Here is a 20,255-nt window from a genome sequence, read left to right on the forward strand (position 1 = left end):
CCCTGGCTTTCTTTGAGTTCCATTTCATCAACAGTTAAATGAAGTTAATAATATCTAACCTACTTGCTTCCCATAGATGAGGTACGGATTAAATAAATTCAAGGATATGAAAGTACTTTGAGAGTATAGAATGCTATGCAAATTAAAGTGTTAAGTATTCCATTCACACCATTTTGGATGCTTAGGGGTAAACAACCATATCAATCAATCAACAAAAATGTATTAAGTGCTCCCTAAGTAGCAGGCATTGTGCTAAGCTAAGAATTAGGCATAGAAGGAAAAAAGAGAAAACAATCCCTGCCCAGAAGGATCCACATCCTAGCGGGACAGAAAACCTGGACAACGATAGGCATATATACGTTACATACAAAGAAGAGAGATAGGTTATGTGTAGAGAAGAAAGCTTCAGTGAGGGGTTAAGAGGGAGGAGTGAGGAGAAAGACCTCCTACAGGTCTACACTTGAATCTTGAAGAAAGCAAGGGGTTCTAAAAGTCAGAGGTGAGGGGGAGTTCATTCCAGAGTCAGTTCTAAGACTTGGAGAAGACAAACAGCCAGGAAGCCAGTTTGGCAGGACTGTTATTTAGGGTGTGAAGGGGAGAAATGCATTTAAAAACAACAACAACACACCTAGGAAGCCAGGAGAACTTTAAAGAAAGAACATCTATGAATGGTATCAGTGCCTTTAAAAATTCTTCAAATAATAAATAAAATAAATAAAAATAAAATTTAAAAATTATAATAACTCACCTCAAATAATAATAGCTTTCAAACTTTTTAGACTATACACAGTGGTGTCCCAATAGTCTCAGTAGAGCTTTTAAGCTTACTTCAAACCAATACAGATTGTCTTCCCCACCATGAAGGTGTAATCTCTTTCAGGACCAGGTATATTTTCTCTATTTCCTGGTATGCCCAATATTTAGCTTAGCCTAAGTTTTTACTAAGACTTTTGGGATACCATATATAAAGTTTCTTTTTAATTTTGAGGCTTTCGTTATTTCTTCTGCTATATTTCCCTAGCTTTAATTTTGCTACTACTGAGTATAAGTTAGGTGTTCTACTGTACCTTCTTGAGACTCTTAACTTCCTGCTGTGGGCAAAATATGCAGTCCTTTTTTTAAAATTTATTTATTTATTTTGAATTTTACAATTTTCCCCCTAATCTCGCTTCCCTTCTCCCACCCCCCACAGAAAGCAGTCTGGTACTCTTTACATTGTTTCCATGGTATACATTGACCTAAGTTGAATGTGATGAAAGAGAAATCATATCCTTAAGGAAGAAAAAAGTATAAGAGATAGCAAGATCAGACAATAAGATATCAGGTCCCTCCCCCCCCCCCAATTAAAAGTAATAGTCCTTGGTCTTTGTTCCAACTCCACAATTGTTTCTCTGGATTGCAGATAGCCCAAAATTGTTCCTGATTGTTGGACTGATAGAATGAGTGAGTCCATTAAGGTTGATCATCACCCCCATGTTGCTGTTAGAGTGTATAACATTCTTCTGGTTCTGCTCATCTCACTCATCATTAGTTCATGCAAATCCTTCCAGGCTTCTCTGAATTCCCATCCCTCCTGGTTTCTAATAGAACAATAGTGTTCCATCACATACATATACCACAGTTTATTATGCCATTCCACAATTAATGGACATTCATTCAATTTCCAATTCTTTGCCACCACAAACAGGGATGCTATGAATATTTTTGTATAAGTTTTTACCCTTTTTTCATCATCTCTTCAGGGTATAGACCCAGTAGTAGTATTGCTGGATCAAAGGGTATGTACATTTTTGTTACCCTTTGGGTGTAATTCCAAATTGCTCTCCAGAAAGGTTGGATGAGTTCACAGCTGCACCAACAATGTATTAGTATCCCAGATTTCCCACATCCCTTCTGACATTGATCATTGTTCTTTCTGGTTATGAGAGGTGTGAGGTGGTACCGCAATGATGATTTAATTTGTATTTCTCTAATAAGTAGTGATTTAGAGCAATTTTTCATATGACTATAGATCGCTTTGAGTTCTTCAGCTGTAAATTGTATAAGAGCTGTCTTTATCTCCAGTCCATTCAGTATGAACTGAAGTATGTTGGAAGTATGTAATTCAGTTTAATTAAAATACCTACAATGTACAAGGTATTGATAGAGTGTATATATGAAGTCAAAATTCCAGTGAATGATTAGGGAATAAGAACAAGGTCCCTGCCCTTAGGCCCATCAGGGGGCATAGTCCAGACTGAGCAAGAAGACCTGATATATACATTCATTATGTTACTAGCATAAAAATCATCAATGGTAGCTACTCTCAAATTATTTCAGAAGTCAGTATGTGGCACAGTACTGGATCTAGGAAAAGGAAAAATGAGTACAAATCTGGTTTCAGAAACTTTCTAGAGATATGATCCTGGGCAAGTCACTTTACTTCTGCCTTAGTTTCCTAATCTCTACATTGGATAATATCCATCCCCAGGGTTTTGGTGAGGATTAATATTTATAAAATACTTCACAAACCTTAGGGAAAGGATAGCAATTATTTTTTTTTACTTGTGAAAGAAGATATGTGGGGGGCGGCTAGGTGGTGTAGTGGATAAAGCACCGGCCCTGGAGTCAGGACTACCTGGATTCAAATACGGTCTCAGACATTTAATAATTACCTAGCCGCTTGGCCTCAGGCAAGCCACTTAACCCCATTGCCTTGCAAAAAAACAAAAACAAAAAAACAAACAAAAAAAGAAGATATGTGGAATAAAAAAGGAGGAAGATGATCTCAGTTTAAATTCTGATATCAACTGCAAGAATACAATAGAATATTCCTGTGTTGTTAAAAAAAAAAAGACCATGACTGTTATCAATACAGAGAAGCATAAGAAGACTTTTATGGACTAATGAAAAGTAAAGCAAAACCAGAAAGACAACCTACACAGTGATTTCAACAATGTAAATACAAAGTGCAACAATAAAAGATTTGAATGTTGTAAAATTATAATGATTAAACTTGGCTCCAAAGAAGTGATATGTAAGGGTATCACCCTCACTTCCTTGCAGAGATGGCATGCTCTGATTATAGAACATTACATATTTTGCACTTTTTCAATAATTTTGCCGCTCTCTTTTCCCCCCTTTTTTTAATTCTTTCTTATAGGATATGTGTATTACCCATGTAGATTTACCCATGTAGATTGTGCATCTATATGGGATTGTCTATATGCTTTCAGGAATACAAACATAAAACTATAAGTGGTATGTATATATACATATATATGCATGATTTTATGTGTCTATGGGAGCCTGCTGGAAGACTTTGATACCTACCTAGAAGACAACAGGAGATTGGGGCCATGACCCTGGCCTATACTGTTCTCCTTAGAAAAGGGATACCAGACTAGAATTATATCTGAATGGCCCTTTAAAAATTGCTAGTTTAGGGATATGATTTTTAGGCTCAAGCCATTTACCTGGTAGTTAACCCACAATGGACTCTAAGCCACATCAAAAGATTTGACTGCCTTCCCAGAAAATACTATTTACACAAATATCATCACAACTTGTGAATAGCAAAAAAATTTATTTATCCAAAACAAACATCAGAAAAATTATAATAGATAAAAATATACCAGACAAGGCACAGATTTAATGAACCCTCCCATTGAGAGTTAAGGTATCTCAGTTTAATTGAAAGTGGGGAAAAGTTTCCAATTTTAGCCAAATGGAAATTTCTGAAATTCTCTAGTGTAACAAGATGGAAATCAGACACTTGTCAAGTCACTGGTTCCTCTATGTATCGTCTTCTTCCCAAAACCCTTTTTCCTCCCCTCCAGGAGACTATGATGGAAGCCTTGACCCAAGGTTATTTTCTCTCACAGTAAGAAACCAAAAGAAACTCTCTCTTCTCCCAAATGCTCACAAACTTGATCCCTCAAGTAGGCACACATAGTTGAGTAATCATTCTTTCCATCATTGAGATGAATTTTATCCAAATACACTAGATATGAACTCTGGGTTAAATATATCCTAAGAAATAATTCTCCAGGAGAGAAAAGGAAAGAATTAATTGGGAAATTCCTGTAATGCAAAAATAAGTGATACTAATAAAAATTTTAATACAAATAATCAATATATATGTACACATATATATGTATAAATTAATGTTTCTAAAAACTTACATTTCACTGAAATTCCATTCCTTTTCCCATACTTTAACATCTTGCCCCTGGAGATTCCTAGAAACAACTTTCTGATGGTGCTAATGAAGCAGCAGTTCTGTTCTGTCATACCTAAGAGACTTAGAGGAAAGATAACTCATATTTGTCCAAACATTATATTTTTTTTTAAATCAAACAAATTCAGCTTTTCATTTAGAAAAGAAACCAGTCAAATCTCATAACCTTCTTGAAAAAAGGAAATAAATCAGTGCAAATGATATCACTGAAACAAAAAAATGAAGCAAGGAGCCAAGATGGAGGTAGGAAAAGAGCCTCTCCTGAGTGTTCTCTCTAAAATATTTCAAAAATCTCAAAATAATGACTCTAACTAAATTTTTGAGAGACAGAACCCACAGAAAGACCCAGTGAGGCAATTCTCCAGCCCAAGTTAACCTGGAAAATAGTGGGAAAACTCTGTTCTACTGGGTTAAAGGGGCTGCTTGCCAGAGTGAAGAAACTTCAGCCTCCTGGGAACAGTCCCAGGGCACCTGTGTCCTGGCTCCCAGCAACAAAAGCAGTTTCCTGACCTGTACCCCATGGAGAACCAAGAACAACTTGAAAGATCAGCTGGGAGACCTCTGCCAGAGCGAGCACAAAGCCCAGGCCCTGAGTGGGGTCTTGGCACTCAGTACACTCAGCATGGCCATGGCACTTAGCACAGCCAGCAGCCCAGTTCCAGGATATGGAGGCAGGCCTGCACAGCCAGCAAGCAGGAGCCTCTAGGCAGCTGTGCCCTGAGTGCTCAGCCCACTGAAGGTAAGGGAGTAGAGAGAGACTTTTGAGGTCTGTCCTCTGTCCCTGGAACAAGACTCTGGGTCTCTGACTACATTCAGATCCTGAGCGCAGGGCACCCCTCATAGAACAGGGATCTCCCTACCTCGGCCCCATGGCAGAGGGGTGCACTTGTGATCATTCACAGACCAGGAGAGCAGTCAGAGCCTCACACACTGAAGTCCTTGTGGGGGTGTCCCAATAAAATTCAAAAGCTCAGGAAGTACCCCAAAACCAGGCACAGGCTGGGGAAATGAATAAACAGGAAAAAAAAGAACCTGACCATTGACAAATACTTTGTCTATGTTCCCAAAGAGCATCAAAATACTCAGTCTGAAGATGAGGAAGTACAACCTTCTGCATCTAAAGACTCCAAGAAAAATAGAAGTTGGGCTCAGGCTATGACAGAATTCAAAAAAGATTTTGAAAATCAAGTAAGAGAGATAGAAGAAAAATTGAGAAAAGAAATGAGAGAGATACAAGAAAAAAAATTAAAACAAAGTTAGCAGTTTAGTCAAGTACATTCAAAAAAATGTTGAAGAAAATAACATGTTAAAAATCAGCTTAGGTCAAATGGATAAAACAGTTCAAAAAGTTATTGAGGAGAAAAATGCTTTAAAAAGCAGAATGGGGGGGCAGCTAGGTGGCGCAGTAGATACAGCACCTGGAGTCAGAAGTACCTGAGTTCAAACCTGGTCTCAGACACTTAATAATTACCTAGCTGTGTGGCCTTGGGCAAGCCACTTAACCCCATTGCCTTGCAAAAACCTAAAAACAAACAAACAAACAAACAAAAGCAGAATTGGTCAAATGGAAAAGGAGATAGAAAAGCAAATCCTTCAGATGTAGAGTGGAACTAAAGGAAACTGATAAGTTTGTGAGAAATCAGGACACAATATTTCAATACCAAAAGAATGAAAAATTTGAAGGAAATGTGAAGCATCTCATTGAAAAAGCAACTGATCTGGAAAATACATTCAGGAAAGATCATTTAAAAAGTATTGTGATAGCTGAAAGTCATGATCAGGAAAAGAGTCTTGACCTCATTTTTAAAGAATTCCTACAGGAAAATTGCCTATCCTAGAAGCAGAAGGCAAAATAGAAATTGAGAGAATCCACCAATCTCCCTTGGAAACAGATCCCAAAAAAACACCACCCAAAAATATTATAGCCAAGTTCCAAAACTCTCAAGTCAAAGAGAAAACATTACAAACCGCCAGAAGGACACAATTCAAATATCATGGAGCTGCAGTCAGGATCACACAGGACTTGGCAGCAACTACATTAGGGGCTCGTAGGGCTTAGAATATAATATTCTGGAAGGCTAAAGAGCTTGGAATGCAACCGAAAATCAACTACCCAACAAAATTGAACATCTTCTTCCAGGGGAAAAAATGAACTTTCAGGGGAAATTCAGGGGAATTTCAAATATTCCTGTTGAAATAACCAGAGCTGAACAGAAAGTTTGACCTTCAAATACAGGACTCAGGTGAAGCATAGAGAGCAGAGGAGAAGGGCAAATTATGAGGGCCTTAATGATGATGAATTGCATGTATTCCTACATAGAAAAATAATACTGATAATACTCATATAAACCTTCTCATTTAATAGAGCAGGTAGAAGGAGTTTTTATAGATGAAGCACAGGACAGTCAAATTTGAAGATATAATATATTGTAAAAACAGAATCAATGGCTAAAAGGGAAATGTACTAGGGGTAAGAGAAAGGAGAAGTGGAAAAGGCTAAGATATTTCATATAAAAGTTGAAATGATAAGGAAGGGGGGATGTGAGGGGGAATGAGGGAACCTTCACTCTCATCAGAAATGGCTCAGAGAGGAAACAGCATACACACTCAATAGGGTATAGACATCTAGAGTAAAAAGGAGAAAAGGGGGATGAAGGAAGGGGGGATGTGAATGATAGAGGAGAGTGTAGATATAGGAAAGAATAGTCAGATATAACACATTTTCTTTTTTCCTTTTTACAAGGTGCTGGGATTGGGTAGCCTATCCAGGACCACGGGGCCAGGTGGTTGCTAGGTCTCTGGAGTAGTATGTGGACTTAGGGCCTCTTGGCCCCAGGGCCGGTGCTCTGTCTGCTGCACCACTCAATAAGAGGGACAGAGTGAAAGGAGAGAGAAAATATAATATATAGTATTGGGGAGGGGGGAATAGATGGAAGAACTACAATCAGCAACAGCAATTGTGGAAAAATATGGAAGTAACTTCTGTGATGGACTTATGAAAAAGAATGTGATCCACCTGAGACAGAGCTGATGGTATCAAGAACACAAACTGAAACACTTTTTTTTCTCTTTCTTTTACTTTATTTCTCATGAGGTTCTATCTCTTTGTGGGGAGGGGGTATTATGTTTACTCTTAAACAACAATATTTTAGTAATGTATAAATAAAGTCATATTAATCAAAGAAAAAAAAGAAACCCAGGAGGGATGGGAATTCAGGGAAGCATGGACAGATTTGCATGAACTGAAGCTGAGCAAGATGAGCAGAACCAGAAAAATATTGTACATCCTAACAGCAATAGTGGGCTGTTCATCATCCTTGATGGACTTGCTCATTCCATCACTGCAACAATCAGGGACAATTTTGAGCTATCTGTGGTGGAGAATGCCATCTGTATCCAGAGAAAAAAGTGTGAAGTTTGAACAAAGACCAAAGACTATTACCTTCAATTTAGAAAAAAAAAAACGTTATCTTATGTTATTTTTGCTATCTCTTATACTTAATTTTTCTTCCTTAAGGATATGATTCCTCTGTAATCACATTCAACTTATATCAATGTATATCATGGAAACAATGTAAAGGCCTACAGACTTACTTCTGGGGGGGAGGGAAGCAAGAATAGGGATAAATTTGAAAAACTCAAAATAAATAAAATCTTTCATTAAAAAAAAAGGAAGCAAGAAGTCTTAAGGATAATCTAAGTCTTTGTAAAAAGATTTTTATGTTAATGTAACCCAAACTATAAAGAGCACAGATATGCAGGAAGAAAATGAGGGGAAAATCTCTTTTGAGATCTCCTTTTGGAGAGCCTACAATGTATGTAGGACTTGATTAATCAGCAAAATAGTATCTACAAATAGGAGCATCTGAAGGATGTCCATTGGTACAGTGGATAGAACACAGGGTCTGGATTCAATGAAGATGAGTTCAAATTCAGTTTCTGATATTTACTATTCAGTTCACTTTGCTCAAATGTAAAATTGGAATAATGATAGCACCTACCTCATAAAAAACATGAGATAATGAAATAATATTCATAAAGAAAACAAATAAAAAAACTATAAAACACTTAGCACAGTGCTAGTCAAAGCAGTCAGAACTGTATAAATGATTATTCCCTTCCCATCCACATAAGAAATCCCTACCTAACTTGGACTCCTCACTGAACCTCTTTATAGGACAATGATGAATGCTTTTACTAAGCACCTATTGTTTTATATCTTGCTTGATTTTAGCAAGGATCAAAGAAAGTTATAATTATTGTTATATCCTTCAGGAATCTTATGTCTAAATATTTGAATCTTATAATCTGATAATTATAACCATTGCTGGACCCAAGGGGCTCGGACACTGTTCTGTCTCCCTCTCTTTCAAGATGTACATTTGTTCTAGACCCAGGTATGTGGTCTGGATGGACCACCAAAAAGCAGTGTCAGAGTCTTTTTTTCATACTTTTTGATTTATTATGCCCTCAAACCAAAACCTTAGGAAGTATATACTTAAAGTTTAAGTTTGTTTCATGTGTAAGATCTCCACAATGTAGAAGCATAAAGATATTCAATGTACAGTGTAAATCAAATACGGGACAGGTTTTAATTTCCTCCACACCAAAGAAATGCTTAACACAAGACTCTCAAACATATTAAGAACTTTAAAAACTAGCAACTTCTAACATAATTTTATACTGGCAAGTTGAGATAAACATAAAGCATATAGCCTTTTCAGGATTCCTGAAAACATATTATTAGATTTTGCCCTAGTTTTGCACTGCATAACACTTTCTTCCAGGTTCAAGTCTTCAGGAAAGTCACACCATGGTTTGAGCTCCTTCCTCTACCAGTGGTATTCTCCAAATGCTGCAGGGAGAACCTGAGATCTTTAAACTTCTCAACCTCATCAGGTTGCCTCCAATACTGGATATATCCATTTTATTATTACTGTTCAATTACCTATATTGAAAAAAAGAAACAGTGACTCTCCCTGCTCAGAGACCAATAAGGGGGATTTTCTCAGTATCCCCAAATCACTGGAGTTCTTCAGCATTGATTCCTATATGGAAAACTTGAAGTAAGCAAGATTGTTCTGTATATGTATTATTGCATTTGATTTTGATATAAATGTGGTAAATGCCTTGTTAAGGAGATCTTTTAAAGGTATTCTTTTGCTCTACCAAATCAAATGTTCTTTTATAGGGAGCAAATAATATGCACAGTAGGATTTGTATACACTCTATCTCTTCTGATCAAATGTATGATCATCTATAAGCACTACTTATTGCCTGATATAAGCCAAGCAGTGTGCCATAGGAAATAAAAAGACAAACTCTAACCAATAAAGATACAATCTGCTTAGGAATATGGTGGCACAGAAGATGGAGCACAGGACTTGGAGTTGGGAAGACCTGGGTTCAAATCCAGTCTCAGACACTTAATAAGTTGTGTGACTTTGGGCAAGTCGTTTAACCCTGTGCACCTTAGTGTCCTCATTTGTAAAATGAGCTAGAGAAAAAAAATGACAAAACACTCCAGTATCTTTACCAAGAAAACCCCAGATGGAGTCATGAAGAGTCAGACTCTACTGAAACAACTCAAAAACAACAGTAGAATATCACTTGTAAAGGCTCACCTTTTGTCTTTTAAATACTTTCATCAAAGAAGTCTTCAATGTGTGTGCAATATAAATTTTTGCAAAAATCATAAAGCATATGGATCAGTAGTAATTAATACACATCCTTTTTGAGTAATAATGATGTCTGATATTTTTTCCTACACCTTCAGCACCTTCCCCTCTTTTAGACACCTTGAGAATAGTCCCTTGAAATTGATTTGCTTCCAGCATGAATCACCTCTATGTTTATTTGGTCTAGTCCAGATGCTTTTTCCATCTTTGTCTTCTTTAGTGTCTTTTCACGTACCTCAGGGAGCACATCTGGGAATGTGATGTTATAGGCCAAATATGGTGGACAATGGTGTCCTTGATTAAAAACGTTTATTACAATAATTTCTGCAGATCATTTTCATTTTGTTGTCCTCTCTCCACTTTCATCTGTAAATGCCTTCAGGATGATTTGGTTTAATTGGTTCTATTAGAAAGCTTTCTTCAAACTTGTTTTCACTGCTTCTTCTGTTCTGTAAGGCAATATTACTCATAATCTTTCACTATTTTTATCATAAAATAATTTTTAATCTTCTAAACTGATATTTCCATTGACTGTTTCTTGTCTAAATGACAGAAATGTAAAGAATTTCATTTTTATGCTATAGTTTGTTTAACATAAGCAACATATCCCAATTTACATTCATTTTTATGCTATATAGATATGTACTTTTGAAGTAATCTACAAACCATTGATCTCTTTCATATTTTTTTAGGTTGGGTTTTTTTTTTGCAAGGCAAATGGGGTTAAGTGGCTTGCCCAAGGCCACACAGCTAGGTAATTATTAAGTGTCTGAGACCGGATTTGAACCTAGGTACTCCTGACTCCAGGGCCGGTGCTTTATCCACTACACCACCTAGCCACCCCTGATCTCTTTCATATTTTCAAATATTTTCTTCATCCTCCATTAGAGTCCCCTATTTAATGAGTATCAAAATATATACTGATGTCATTTCTCATATTCTCTGGATACTGCATTGACTTTCCAGTCCGTTCATCTAGTAGTAACAAATAAGGCACAATTATATTCGTAAATACTCACTGTGAGCTCTAAAGTATGAAACCACCCAATGTTGCATGAAATCATGTTTTTTTATTGTCTTTGGACAATATACTTAAAGCTCTTCAGAGTTTCTGATGACATTCCCCATTAAACTATAAATAAGATTCGGAGAGCAGGTTACCCATATGAAACCCCTCATTCTCCCCCTCTTCCACTTCTCCCGCCAAGACATCCAGGACTGACAGAAGTTCCATAGAACTTTTTTGTACTTCCAGTTGATTCTCCAGTTATCTGAAGAAGCTTGCTTATGGCTTATGCTATTTGGCACCTCTCAAAGCAAAGAAGAACAGCCAAATACTCAGAGTCCATCCTGCAAGTATCTATGATGATGATGATGATGATGATGATGATGATGATGATGATGATGATGATGATGATGATGATGATGATGTCCTTTGCTCTTGAAGAAGACCATGACATCAGGGAGGTGATGCCATGACAAGCACATGAATTGGATTTGAGTGAAGGGGGTGCTAAGTCACCAGCCTCACTTTCTCCTGCAAGCATGATAGGAAGCAGCATACTAAGGTTCCTGTTTAGAGCAAAGATACTGAGAGCAGGAAGCGCATCTGGGGAACACTACTTATTACTGTCTGTTAAATTTGGATAACTGCAAAAGCATTTATTTACTCAGGTCCTACCATAAGTAGGAAGAAACCTTAGAGATCATTTAGTCTAACCCCTCATTAAACAGACACAGGATCATAACTGCAACCAGAAAGGACCTGAGAGACTGACTCCCCAAAAGGACACATTGTTTCAGCTTTATTCCTACTTCAGGTTAGTGAGATGGTGAGAAGCCTTGGCATAGGAGGATCAGTCAAAAAAAGGTGACTATGGATAGCTAAAGAAGAGGAGGGGGTAGCTAGATGGCACAGTGGATAGAGCACTGGCCCTGGAGTCAGGAGTATCTGAGTTCAAATCCAGCCTCAGACACTTAATAATTACCTAGCTGTGTGGTCTTGGGCAAACTAGTTAATCCCATTTGCTTTGCAAAAACCTGAGAGAGAGAGAGAGAGAGAGAGAGAGAGAAGGAGGTGGAATAAGGATGGGGGATGCCCAAGAGACCAGAACTAGGAGTGATGGAGCAAATTGTGCTACATAAATGCATGGAATTTACTGTGACATAAGAAATTAAATATTCAGGAAACAAATGAATCAATACTGAGTGGAATAAACAGAACCAAGAAAACAATATATACCATGACAATCACAAGTGATTGGACAGAACAAAAAAAAAAATGTTGCATAATTAAAGTAACTAAGTGTGACCCACTAAAAAAAGATAAGCAAAAGCACCTCCATCCCTTCTTTGCAGAGACAATATATTACCCACGGATGACCAGTATCACCTGATTCATTTAATGTGTGGATTAATTTTATTGAACTGTTTTCTTTTTTTCTCTCCTTTCCTTCCTACTCTTTTTAATTTTTCTCTTGTTTTCTTTCTTTTTTCTTCCTTCCTTTTTTCCTTTCTTCCTTCTTTTCTTTCATTTCTTTCTTCTTCCTTCTTTTCTGACTGGGTCTCTAGCTCACCTATGCTTCCCCCTGCCTTTCTTTCAGCTTCTTTTCTTATCTTTTTCCAATTTTTGTTTTAAGACTAAATGATCTCTTAAGGTTTCTTTCCCCTTTTAAATCCTAGTGAAGGTGCAGCAGTCATTCATCTAGCAGACCCCACTCTTACTCTTTTTTTTCTGATCTATACTGATATGCCTTGGGGACCCTCTGTTCTCAGGAAGTAACTCTTGGTGACACCTAATAAGCTTCAGCCCTACTGCAGCTCCCAGATCCTGATCTCAAAGCTGACCCTCCCCAAAATGGGAATTGAAGTTTTGTGCCACCACACCTGGCTTACTCTATCATTTTTATGCTTTGCTATAAGGAATGACTCCTTGGGCACGGGAGGGCAAGACACATACAATACACACACACACACACACACACACACACATTCAAAAGTGAAGGTGATATAAAAAAGAAAAGATATGAACAAAAACATTTTTAAAGATCTAAGAGCAATTGGGGTATGTTAAAGAAAAGCTTATTTGAGTTCACCATAAGGGAAAATGTAGCAACATAAATAGAAATATGCTACCTTGGAAGGCAGTGAGTTCCCAATCACCAAGGATTTTCCAGCAGAGCTTTAAAATTTCTTATCACAGATACTACAGAGAGAGTATACATTGCACTGGATGACCTCTGAGACCCCTTCTGTATTGAGATTCTATGATTCTAAAAATACACCCTTTTTTCATAGGCAATTCAGGACAAATTAGAATAGATAACTTTAGGGAATGGAGGTTGGTGACCTGAATTCCTAAACTTTGTCCTTCTTAGCCCCTGAGTGAGACTGGATCTGTTAATTTGAAGCTTTCTCTTAAAGCAATCTCCTTCTTCTTTTTCCCCTCCCCCTCCCAAGCACATCTTCCTCCATAAATAAATCAGGAAAACATTTTCCCATTTGATAGATTTATTAATGGAAAAATTGAGACAGAGAGGGATTTCAGTGATTTGCAAAATACTGCCTGGGAGTCAGCAATGGTAAGGGATTGGGAAAGCAGTCAGCAGTCAGTTCCAAGTACAATGGATGACATAACAGTGCTGCTGCAGATAATACCTCACAGGCTCCCAAATGAATTCCATGTGCTTTGTCCTAGGACCAAATAGCACCTTCAGTTTTGAGCCCTTCAAATCTCTCTGTACTGCATCTGACGTGCCTGACTACACACTGACCAGGTGTATATCTGGGATGCTGTTTACAACTCCTGTCACAGAACCAGTCAACGGCTGTGAAGAAGTAATGAAATTCAGTGTCTATCAGCCTGACCTGGGTTGAGACTTTGGCTAGAAAGGTGAAAAACCCCATTTCCCTCTTAACCTATTACCTCTTTCAGATGTAAGTTGGAGAAAAAAAAATATGCTTAAATGATCTTGATGATGGGTAGGGGGAAAAAAATGAGAAAAGTCTTCTGTCTGTTATGGTTGCTCAAGATCTCATTGAGACCATCTGGAGATTGGGGGGGGGGGGAATCCAAGAGATAGATCTTCATTCTTTGCTTCCCTGTGAGCCACATGATACTCCTTGCTTCAGTAATAATAATAATAATGATAATGATAATTTAAAGTGCATTTTTAAAGAGCTTAAGGCTCAGAAAACCTTTCCTAACTTCAGACCTCTGAGGCAGGCAGTGAAGATACTGTTCCAGTTTTATAAATGAGGGAACTGAGCCTCAAAGAGGTTACATACATTGCCCATGTAGCTACTAACTGATCTTCTTACTTCTGTAATCTGGTCTCTCCCCCTCTGAAATCCATCCTTCACAGAGTTGCCAAAGTGATTTTTCTAAAGTTCAAGTCTGATCATGTTACTCCTTTATTAAATAAATTCCAATAGCTCCTCTCTGGGTCACTTAGGTGGCACAGTGGAAAGAGTGCCAGGCCTGGAGTCAGGAAGGCTCATCTTCCAGAATGCAAAACTGCCCTCACTAGCTGCACGACCCAGGGCAAATCACTTAACCCTGTTTTGCCTTAATTTTCCCATCTGTAAAATGAACTGGAGAAGAAAATAATAAACTATTCCAGTATCTTTGCCAAGAAAACCCCAAATGGAGTCATGAAGAACTGGACATGACTAAACAACAAACTAAATATATCCCACTCAAGTAGTTCCTGTATTTTTAGTGTGGTACAGTAGATGAACTATTGGACTCTTAAGTCATCAGAACCTGATTTCAAATATAAATCACTTATAAACTGTGACCCCCCAAAAAACAGCTTAATTTCTCTCAGCCTCAGTTTCCTGGAATATATACTGCATAAAATATAGTGTTTATTTACTTGTTATGAACATAAAATGGAATAATGTATTACTAATATTAGGAGGGAGGGCTTATGAAAAAGATCTTATTTATCTACAATTCAATGATAGGGAAGTCCTTTATGACATTTATTTTTGCTTCAGAACTCAGCATTTAAACGTTTCTCAAAGAAATTATCACTCCCAGCCGGGTAAGGAAGAAGGCTTGAGGCCTTATATTTAAGTCCTGGAGAGCACCAAACGCTGCAGATGGAAATGGTACACTGTGAATTTTATTTGCTATGGGGGATTCAGTTAAACTCCTTGTTATTAGTTTTGGCTTTCAAAATTTTCATCTTAGACAAGCTATTAAAGTGAAGTAAGTTAAGAGTAAGGTTCCTGGCAATATACCTTGTGTTCTTTAGGAGTAAGACAAATTACCTCTAAATATGAAAGGGAATCTATGAAATTTAATCAGAAATGAATGAGGTCAAAACCAAAAAGAAAGCCAAATCAGAAATCATTGGTTTTCATTCTAATTTGAAGAATGAGGTAATGTAATTGAAAATGTGCTGTACTGGAAGACAGAAGAACTGAGTGAGAATTTATATGGAAAAGATCATGGGTGTCTAGTTAGAGGAAGGAGCAAGGTACAAATCTTGATCCTGCAATTTAACTTTATGTGATCTTGGACAGTCACCTAACTTCTCTGTACTTCAATTCTTTCTTGAAAAATGAGGAAACTGGATTTCTTGATTTCTTAAGGTCCCTTTCTAATACTAAATCCTATGATACTATAATAATGTCTACCACCATTTCCTCACGATATGGATTAGACCCACTCCTCCTCTTTCCCTTTTGAAACAGGGATTAATTTTCCCTAAAAGACAAAGCAATTTCAGAAACTGATTGTCCCCTATTACTCTGATCAAGATCCTGGTCATCTAGATATATAAAAAGTTCCACCCACGAGCAGAGTGCCTGTGATTTGCTGAAACCCATATGAGTCACCATGTCCTTTATCATCCTGATAACCAGATGCATTTTCATATAGAGACAAAGGGGGAGACCATTTCAAGAAAAAGCTAAGTGCTGCTGTATCCCTTTTTTTCTTTTCAAATTCTTGCTGTTAGTGTAAAATGAAATTCCTTTAAAGTTCAATGAACTTTGCTTGCTTTATTTTGTCCTAACATTGAATCTGAACTAAGAGTGCTGGGATCAAAGATATCTCCAACAGATACAATCAATCAGTCAGTCAGTCAATAAACATTATTAATTGCCTAAAAAGTCACTTGTAATGGGGCACTTGTGTATGGGCAGCCTCATCAACTAGCTAAAACAGCATTATCCATATGGATCATACTAAGAAGCTGCTTTTGGGAAAATCTTGAGGACTGTTGTATGTGTGGGTATTCTATAACTGTCCTAGTTTGGAGTTGTTTTTTTTTTTTCTATCTGCTGTATAATTAAAACTATCAGAGCCCTTAAAATGGCTTGAGTCAGCACTGGCTAAAGCTTTACTGTATTCTCATCTGAGGGGATTAGCTGATTCATTCATTTGCTTCTGATGAGAGAACCATGCTAAGAGGGGAAGGGCAATGGAGCCTTTCTGTGCTTTATATTGCCCTGAGAAATGGGCTTGAATTCTTGGCCTTTTCATTCTTCAATCTGGATCTGCAGCAGAAGTAATAATATGAGAGACCAGGAATACAGGTCAGAAGTTTCAACCAACCCCACATTGATGTCCTGAGAAGTATAGGTTTTAGGACTTCAGTCCAGTGGAAACTTTCATTCAGTGGTTGTGCCACATGTAAATATGAACTATTTAGGAACTGAACTAAGTTTCAAGTCTATTCCCCTAGAAATCAAGGTAATGTAGGGAGAGATAAGGCACACTGAATTGTGGAGGAAAATATTTGTATGTTTGTTTTTCCTGTATCTGTGAAGCAAATATTATTTCATACAAGCCAATCAATGTTTAGTGGTTAAAAGGAACTAGAGTACTAGTTACTGGCCCCCTAAAAATTGAAGGGACACATGCAAAGGAGTCTCAAACTGATGGTAGAGATTAGGAATTCTTCCAACTTCAAAGCACCTGAGAAGATTGAGAAGGGGAGATGTACAGGCCTGGCCCCGAGAAAGTGGGGTCAGAGTTACATATTGTACTAGGTAATGGGAACACAATCTCTGCCTTCAAATATATTACATTCAATTGGAGGAGATAAGATATACATTAGCAAATATATCCAAAATAAATACAAGTTAAAATTTTCTGGCAGACCTTAGGAGTTGGAAGGAATCAGGAAGAACTTCATGTCGATGTTGCTTGAGCAAGATTTGGAAGGGAACAAGGGGTTTTTAAAGGAAGAGATGAGGTGGAATGGATCATTTTAGGAATCTCAGTGTCGAAGAATAGGATGAGTTGGAATATCCTGTGTGATAACCAACAAGAAAACCAATATGAGAATAGAATGTGAGGAGAGAAATAACATGCAATGAGATTAAACATAAATATAACAAATAAATAAATGAATGAATAAAATCTCATAAAAGAGGTTTTGGCCAAAATGTGAAGGATTTTAAAAACTAAAGGAGCTCACATTTAATCTTAAGGAAAAATTTTTGTTTTTCAGTCAAATACAATTCTTCATGGCCCTATTTGGGGTTTTCTTGGCAAAGACACTAGAGTGGTTTGACATTTCTTTCTCCAACTCATTCTAAAGATGGAGAAACTGAAGCAAACTGGGTTAAGTAACTTGTCCAGGATCCCACAGTCAAAGCTAGATTTGTACTCTTTATGATGTATCTTTCTGACTTTAGGCCTGGTTGGTACTCTATCCACTATGCCATTCAGTTGTAACAAAGAACTACAAAGTTGGTTCTTTTTATTTCAGGAATGATTGAATAAATTAAGGTACATGAATGTAGTGGAATATTTTTGTAATTTACCAGGTTTATAGCATAGAATTGATCAAAGTAGCTCCTAATGATTGTTTTAATTTCCTCTTATTTGTTGGTGAATTCACCATCACTCATTAATTCATTTTTGATTCTGATAATTTGGTTTATCCCCCCCTATTTTAAATCAAATCAGTCAATGCTTTATCTCTTCTATTGGATTTTTTTTTATAAAACTAGCTTCTAATTTTATTAGTTAAATGCTTTTCTTACTTTCAATCTAATTGATATTCCTTTTGGTTTTCAGGATTTTCAATTTAGTGTTTAACTGAGGATTTTTAGTTTGTTTTTTTCCTAGGTTTTTTATGGTTGCATACCTAATTCATTGATTTGCTATTTCTTTATTTTATTGATGTAAGAATTTAATGATATAAATTTTCCCCCTAAGTACTGCCTTGGCTGCATTCCATAAATTTTGGTATGTGGTTCATTTCTGTCATTCTCTCTCTTTTTTTTTAGGGTTTTTTTTTTTTACAAGACAAGAGTTAAGTGGCCTGCCCAAGGCCACACAGCTAGGTAATTATTAAGTGTCTGAGGCTAGATTTGAATTCAGATACTCCTGACTCCAGGACTATCCACTACTCTATCCACTGTGCCACCTAGCCACCCCTTGTCATTCTCTTTAATGAAAGTATTGATTGCTTCTATGATTTGTTCTTTGATTCTTTAGGATTCAATTATTTAGTTTAATCAGTCTTTCCACTGACTTTAATTGAATGCCATTTTTATTGCATTATGATCTGAAAAGGATGCATTTAAATTTTCTGCATTTGGATATGAGTTTTATGCCCTAATACATGATTAACTTTTGTGTAAGTGTTGTATACTGTTGACAAAAAAAAGTATATTCCTTTCTATTCCCATTCAATTTTCTCCAGAGATCTAGCATATCTAAATTTCTAGAATTCTATTTACTTCCTTAATTTTTTCTTTCTTATTTTTGTTAGGTTTATCTAATTATGAAAGGAGAAATTTGAGGTCCCTCTCTAGTATAGCATTATGGTCTATTTCTTCCTGTAGCTCATCTAGCTTCTTCAAAAATTTAGATGCTATACCATTTGGTGCATATATGTTTAGTATTGATATTACTTCATTGTCTTTGGTATCTTTCCAGCAAGACAGAGTTTCTCTCTTTAAGTCTTTTAATTAGATCAGTTTTTGCCTTTGTTTTTTCTGCAATTAATTGCTACCCTGTTTTTTTTTTTACTCCAAAAGAAGCATAATCAATTTTGCTTCAGTCCTTGCTTGACCTTGGCTCTGTGTGTATCTCCTTGCTTTGAATGTGTTTCTTGTCAACAGCATAATGTTGAATTCTTGTTTTAATTCAATCTGCTATCTGCTTATATTTCATAGGTGAACTTGATCCATTCACATTTATGATTATGATAATTGCATATTTACCACCATCCTATTTTCTTTTTTTATCCTTCTTTCTCTTACCTTTCACCCTCTCCCTCCTCACAAGAGTTTTACTTCTAACCACTGCCTCCCCCAATCCACCCTCTTTTCTATCAGTCCCTTGAAATTTTGTCACTTTTTGCTTCCTTATAGAGTAAGATAGCTTTCCATATCCAACCCTCTTTGAGTCAATTCTAATGAGAATAAGGTTCACATGTTGCCTACCATCCCCCATCTTACCCTGTACTGTAGTAGAGATCTTTCACATCTTAAGATAATTTATGCCCACCATTCACTCTCCCCATCTCCTTGTACTCCCAGTGTATTCTTCTTTCTCACCCCTAAATTTTGATTTTTTTTTTGGATATCATCCCATCATAGTCATCTCACATCCACATCCTCTGCCTTTGTATACTTTTAAATGCCCTTACAGTGAAAAAATTCTTGTAATAAATATTACATTGCCTTGTAAAATATAAATACCATCACATTATTGAATCTCTTGTGTTTTCATTTTCTCATTTCTTTTTTTTAACCTATATTTCTCTTGAGTCTTGTATTTGAAGATCAGATTTTTTTTCAGTTTGATCTTTTAATAAGAAATGCTTGAAAGTCCTTGAGTTCATTAAATATTCATTTTTCCCCTGAAGAAGTATACTCAGTTTTGCTGAATAGATGACTCTTGATTATAATCTTAACTCCTTTTCCTTCCAGAATCATATTCCAAATCTTCTATTCTTTAATGAGGAAACTACTAAAGTTGATGTAATCCTGACTGTAGTTCCTCAATATTTGAATTGTTTCTTTCTGGCTATTTACCATATATTTCCAGTGACCTGGGAGTTCTGATATTTGGTTATGGTATTCCTGGGAGTTTTAATTTTGAGATCTTTTTCCTAGTGGAGATTAGCAAATGCTATCAGTGTCTGTTTCGCCCTTTGGCTCTAGTATATCAGAGCAGTTTTTCCCTTATAATTTCTTGAAATATGATGTCCAGGCTCAGCTTTTGATCATAACTTTCAAGTAGTCTAATGATTCTTAAATTATCTGGATGTATTTTCAAGGTCAGTTGTTTTTTCCAGTGAGACATTTCACATTTTCTCCCATTTTCCCCTTTCTTTTTATTTTATTTTATTATTTCTTGATGTTTCTTGAGGTCATTCCAC

Source organism: Macrotis lagotis, chromosome 1 (genome assembly GCF_037893015.1).
Source record: "Macrotis lagotis isolate mMagLag1 chromosome 1, bilby.v1.9.chrom.fasta, whole genome shotgun sequence".
Classification (NCBI taxonomy): domain Eukaryota; kingdom Metazoa; phylum Chordata; class Mammalia; order Peramelemorphia; family Peramelidae; genus Macrotis; species Macrotis lagotis.